Source organism: Etheostoma cragini, chromosome 8, assembly GCF_013103735.1.
Source record: "Etheostoma cragini isolate CJK2018 chromosome 8, CSU_Ecrag_1.0, whole genome shotgun sequence".
Taxonomy (NCBI): Eukaryota; Metazoa; Chordata; class Actinopteri; order Perciformes; family Percidae; genus Etheostoma; species Etheostoma cragini.
Genome location: NC_048414.1, coordinates 20,458,338 through 20,465,127, shown reverse-complemented (window position 1 = coordinate 20,465,127; position 6,790 = coordinate 20,458,338). Strand labels below are relative to the sequence as shown.

At 41.9% G+C, this 6,790-nt stretch overlaps 1 protein-coding gene across 3 annotated transcripts in view; it reads right to left on the bottom strand.

The window, feature by feature from the left end:
• Positions 1–6,790, bottom strand: part of LOC117949807 (guanine nucleotide-binding protein G(o) subunit alpha) — a 123,002-nt gene that overhangs the window by 109,588 nt on the left and 6,624 nt on the right. The window lies entirely within an intron of this gene.

Below are 6,790 nucleotides of genomic sequence, written 5' to 3'. Positions count from 1 at the left end.
TATATATATATAGAGGGAGGGAGGGAGGGAGAGAGAGAGAGAGAGAGAGGGAGGGAGAGAGAGAGAGAGAGCATTTGCTCTCCCCCTGTTTCAGCATTATTTGGTAAGTCTGTTAGTAAACTACAAATCAACATTGTTGTGTAAGTAACTAAAGCCATTTCTGTTATTCAGCGCCTTTAAACTGCATCTTATGTTGACAGTTTGTATAGTTGTATGTGGGCTGTAAACTGTTAATGATTGGAAAGGAAATTACTAGGAGATGTAATCAGGTATGAAACAATGTCATGGTACGATTCCTCATGGCTATCTGGGGGCCTGGAGTCAGGAAGACTCCCTGTGCTCACTTTCTCCAAGGAAAATCCCCAGCAACAAAATAATGAGAATTTAACATCCTCCCCGACAGTGTTTAAGAGCTATTTAGCAAACAACAGTTGAAAAAGCAGAACATTAACTTGAACAGGAGCGCTTATCACAGTTTTATTGTCCAAAGTTAAAGAAGAATCTAAGCAGTTTCATTGATTAGGGTTTTATTTAGTCAAGCATAATAGACATTTTGTTCAGCAAATTGTCAGAAATGACAGGTACAGTAAGGAAAATAAGTATTTGAACAACCTGCTGTTTTGCAAGTTCTCCCACATAGAGCTGCAAATAAGTATTTGAACATCTGTCTTTCAGCTACAATTCTGACCCTCAAAGACCTGTTAGTCTGCCTTCAAATTGTCCACCTCCACTCCATTTATTATCCTAAATTAGATGTACCTGTTTGAGGTTGTTAGCTGCATAAAGATACCTGTCCACCCCATACAATCAGTAAGAATTCAACTACTTACATGGCCAAGACCAAAGAGCTGTCCAAAGACACTAGAGACAAAATTGTACACCTCCACAAGGCTGGAAAGGGCTACGGGGCAATTGCCAAGCAGCTTGGTGAAAAAAGGTCCACTGTTGGAGCAATCATTGGAAAATGGAAGAAGCTAAACATGACTGTCAATCTCCTTTGGAATCGGGCTCCATGCAAGATCTCACCTCATGGGGTCTCAATGATCCTAAGAAAGGTGAGAAATCAGCCCAGAACTACACGGGAGGAGCTGGTCAATGACCTGAAAAGAGCTGAGACCACCTTTTCCAAGGTTACTGTTGGTAATACACAAAGACGTCATGGTTTGAAATCATGCATGGCACGGAAGGTTCCCCTGCTTAAACCAGCACATGTCAAGGCCCGTCTTAAGTTTGCCAATGACCATTTGGATGATCCAGAGGAGTCATGGGATAAAGTCATGTGGTCAGATGAGACCAAAATAGAACTTTAGGTCATAATTCCACTAACTGTGTTTGGAGGAAGAAGAATGATGAGTACCATCCTAAGAACACCATCCCTACTGTGAAGCATGGGGGTGGTAGCATCATGCTTTGGGGGTGTTTTTCTGCACATGGGACAGGGCAACTGCACTGTATTAAGGAGAGGATGACCAGGACCATGTTTTGCGAGATTTTGGGGAAGAACCTCCTTCCCTCAGTTAGAGCATTGAAGATGGGTCGAGGCTGGGTCTTCCAACATGACAATGACCTGAAGCACACAGCCAGGATAACCAAGGAGTGGCTCTGTAAGAAGCATATCAAGGTTCTGGCGTGGCCTAGCCAGTCTCCAGACCTAAACCTAATAGAGAATCTTTGGAGGGAGCTCAAACTCCATGTTTCTCAGCGACAGCCCAGAAACCTGACGGTTCCAGAGAAAATCTGTGTGGAGGAGTGGGCCAAAATCCCTTCTGCAGTGTGTGCAAACCTAGTGAAAAACTACAGGAAACGTTTAACTCTGGAACTGCAAACAAAGGCTACTGTACCAAATATTAACATTGATTTTCTCAGGTGTTCAAATACGTATTTGAGGCTGTATCATACAAATAAATAGTTTTAAAAATCATACATTGTGATTTCTGGATTTATTTTTTTAGATTATGTCTCTCACAGTGGACATGCACCTACGATAACAATTTCAGACCCCTCCATGATTTCTAAGTGGGAGAACTTGCATAATAGCAGGGTGTTCATATACTTATTTTCCTCACTGTACATGCATACAAATTACTGTCAAATAAGGTAACACAAGCAATGTGTCCAACTAACTGTTAAGCAAATGAACTTATTTGAACTTTTACAATGTTGCAAAAAAGAAGAAAATGCTATTTGGAAGAGTTTCCTGGTGTACTGGTTTAGAGCGAAAAAAACAGACGACGCAAAGCATAGTTTCATCACAAGTTGACGTTACGCATGGTTGTTGATTGCAAACTTGCTTGCTAAATCAAAAGCTTTAGAAGCTAAGTCCTTTGGCTAAATGAAAAGAGGTAGACTTGTAGGAACATCTGTGAATCCAGGGTTGTGGTAGAGACATTTGGTGTCAGCGAGACAACTGTTCACCGTGTATACGCCGTGTGCAGAGCCATACGATTCTAGCTGTTTGGTCAATTCACCCGACGTCACTGGGGCACAGGCAATAGCGCACCGCAACTCCACCACGCACCATGTGCCTAAAGTGTACAGCACACTGGATGGGACCCGTATCCGGATCCTTCCACGTCCAATGGATACCGGGACTGTAGTCATGGAGTTACATGTTCACAACTTACTTGACAAAGCTGTTTCTATCTCCCATTTTGCGCTTTAACTCATTTTCAAAAAAGGAAACAACCACCTCAAGGGGTCGTAAAAACGTTTTTCCAAATTTTGCCATTTCCATCAACATTTTCTAATGCAATACTTCAAAATGTGCATGACTACAGACTCATTGCCTTTATTGTACGCAACCTGATCATGCTTAGTGTCTTGAGTAGTTCCCCCCCCCCCCCCCCCCCCCCCCCCCCCCCCCCCCACACACACACACACACACACACACACACAAGGCCCATTTTTAATCAGGAAAAACCCTGCATGCATAAAAACATATGCCCAGCCTAAACAGGCTTACTAGACACCATTTACAGCAAATGACCAGATAGCAGAATAGCATCTATTATTATACTTTTCCTGTTTGGTAAATGCACAATGTCTTTCCCATAAAAGGCCTCAGTTTGCAACGTATGATTCCAATTTCAAACTTGTAATCTCTAAGCCCAAGTCGAAATAACACCCGATGACATTAGGGTTAATTTCTCAAAACATAGAGCAGTCCCTCTGGAGCAATTATAGAGCTGCTTTAGCAGACAAAGTAGCATGAAGCCAGGTAAGCTGAACTTGGTGTGTATCAAGTTTCCTTTTAAAGAGTAACCAATTAAATTGTATGCAACCCCTGAACTAATATCCATCTCTGGACTTTGCCCTTACAGAACCCGCCCCTGAAGCCGAGCCTTTAACGGCAAAGCGCAAACAACCCAAACATCATTTCAAAAGAACAAAAAGGAGTAGGCAGCACTTGGACCTCTCTTTTACCCACACACACACACACACACACACACACACACATACACACACACACACACACACACACACACACACACACACACACACACACACAAAAACAGTAAGCACGGCTGGAGAGGTCAGTTTACGAGCTGGGCAGCGAGAGAACCTTTGCACATGTTTAAGCACACATAAACAGATGGTGTCTCACACACACACACACACACACACACTCCCTCTCCGCACGGTTCACACATGACCAAGTCCCTTGGGTTGCTGGCCCAGATATTGCACAAACACACACAATCCAGTCATTCACATGTTTCTCCAGCAAATCCTTTTTTCTTTCTTTTTTACTTACTTTTGGCAAAGTCATACATTGTCTTCCTCGCCTCGTCAATCCTTTCATTGACTTATCTTACAAATGCAGTTTTACATTGGACTGGGCAGTAGCTTCATAGCTTGATAACTCACTCATCCATTCACAACCGTGATCCACTTTCACTTCTAAATCTCCCGCTCTCTCTTTCTTTCTCACACACAAAGATGCACCCGTGATCCCCTCAAAATGTTATCAGTGCGTTATCTGGAATTCTTGTCACTGAGCGATTGCGTCATGTGAGAAAGCAATAATCTGTGTTTCAAAGGAGAGTTTTGGCAGACACATGTATCGTAAATGTTTGCACAATCCAGAAGTCGTGTCCATAAAGAACTTATAGAATAGGGACAGAGACCGTATATATGGTACATGTTTGTAAGTGTGTATGTTTCCCTGTCACTGTACTATGTGCTTTAGAAATACTGTGTCAGTATGGTCATGCTTATGACGTTTCTTTGAATTTGAATTTGAAACGGAGGCAAGGTAGCCATAGGCATGCGAGAACAAGCTTGCTTTTAAAAGACAACAGTTCTGGTACCACTTATTTCATAAGGCAGTTTGTTCCAGAAAGCAGGCTGATAATAACTGAAAACCTTCAAAGAGTTCTGGAGGGTTTGTTAACAGTGTGCATGTCACAGATGCATTGAATGATTTGTAAACAGACAGCAAGATTTCAAAAATCATTTCTTTATTATATCGGAAGCCAGTGAAGTTATCTAAGTATAGGAGTAATATGTTGTTGTTGTTTTTTTGACCCAGTAAGGACTCTGGCTGCATCCGTTAGGGCTGAGCTTACCATGTGAAAGTGAGATATAATCGTGTGTCGTCAGCATATGAATGATAAGATACAACGCGTGTCTGTATGATGGAACTGAGTGCAATAGATCCCTCTTATTTCCGATGGCTGACATTACATGCACAGCTATGACACACTCTGCAGGGGGTGTCACTCACTGTTCCGTAAAGTGTGGCAGGTAAATACATATTCTGCTGCTAGACTGCAGCTCTCTGGGCGTTCTCCCAGCAGGATTGGCATTTTATTTATTTTGGTTATTTGGTCAAATGTAGGGAGGTTTGTGTTTGAATTTTGGGGAAATATATAGTTTGGACAGGCTACAGTACTGTGCATTCTGTAAGGAAGTGCAGCTCTGTCTCCACTTTGTCTCTCTTGCACAGCTGACATATGCACCCGTCTCCATGGCCAGGTTGTGCTCACTGAGTCTGTACTTGGTTGTTGTAGTTCTTAGTTTAATGTCAGTAACTGTGGTCAGGTAGTCTGCCACACTGTACTTTCTCTTTAGGGACAGACAGCACTGCATTTTGCTTTGTGCTTTTGCTTGTGTTCCAATTGGTGATGCAGTTTTGTTTCTGTTGTGTTATAATTTGGTTAAGTCTAATTGGGTTGTTCCCAGACTGGTCCTGAGGCAGAACAGGGTCAGGAAGTGAACTTAGCGTCAGATGGGACTCTTCTCTTTGCTCAGCTCTTTTTATTGCAGGGCTTTTTGCTGATATGAATGGGGGGGTCACTGTTTTTTAGATGTAGCAAATATTTGATTGCATGCTTTTGAATTTTGATGAATAATGGACATTGGCCTAATGCAGCTCTGCAGCCGTTGGTGGTGGTTTTTCTGTGAGTGTGTAAGATGCCTTTACAGGACTCTGAGGCATGACTTCCTGATATTAAACAGCTCACTGGGCTATCGGGGTGTGGTGTTGTTTGTCAATGACCTTCTGAGAAACCCAGTAATTTGCCTGTGGTCATACAGAGGGGTCAATGGTTTAACTGAATGCACTGAGAGAGAAATGGTCTACATCCGATACCATGTAATCAACGGTGCTGTTGCCAAGAGGGGAGCAAAAAGTATTTCTACCTAAAAAGCCTCCTTGTAACCTACCATTGACGATGTACAGATCCTGGCTTTGACAGAGCTGCAGTAACTCTCTGCCGTTCTTATTGATCTGGACGTCATAGTTGGAACAAGGAAGGTTAGTTCTGCTTTGTGGAGAATTGTGTCAAATTATATAAATGTTACCTAGCTCTGTGTTGTAGTCAGGGAGAGAGCCAGTACATGCGTTCATGTCCCACAGATTAGCACATTTCCCTCAGCCTAAAAGCTGCAGATCTGCTCATGGAGAAGGGGGAAGATATCTTTAACGTAGTATGGTGAGTCACAGGGGGAAATGTATGCAGCACACAGCAATATGTCTGTTGGAGGGTTAGTGATGTCTTGTTTTATTTTAAGCCAAATGTGTGAGCATTCATATTTTATAGGGGTGATGTTCTTTGAATTGTATTCTTTGTACCAGATCCCTCCTGAGTTCCTCCCTATCGTAACAGTAGGGAGTCTGACTGATGACCGAATGATTTCTCTGTAGTTTGGGGGACAGTGAGTGACAGAGCCGGATCTACACCAGGTCTTTTGGAGGAGGATGATGATGTCTGTGTCTTTGCTGTTGTCTTTGAATTCAGGGGTTTCACTTTTACATCCAAACAATGAAGAGTTAAGGCCCTGAATATTCGACACAGAGACAGTAAATGGCTTCATTGTTGGCAAATACAAATAAGAACAGTTTTTAAAAGAGATAAACCTACAGTAAAAAGTTATTAAATGAGAGGTTGAGCTGTCCTTGACTAATGTAATAATAGAAGTAACTTAATTTAAGTTATCAATTTTCTAAATGGTATCTTCCGTTTAGCTATTTGCAGATGAATAACAGGGTTAGGGTTGGGCAAAGGGTTTATTTTATGCGAGAGACCAAAACAAATGAATTACTGTGATGCCAGAGAAGTACTCTTCATTTTTAAGTAATGACCAATTAGAAAAAGCTAACTCATTCTGCACTGGAAGACAAAATGTAGACATAGATACAATAAGGTTAAAATACAATTAATCTTGTAAAAATACCCTTATAATTTAAGACCTGAAATGAATTCCACAGCCCTAACTGAAAGCTTATAAAACTTGGGACAATGTTATGAAAACACAATCTCTCTCTCTCTCTCTCTCTCTCTCTCTC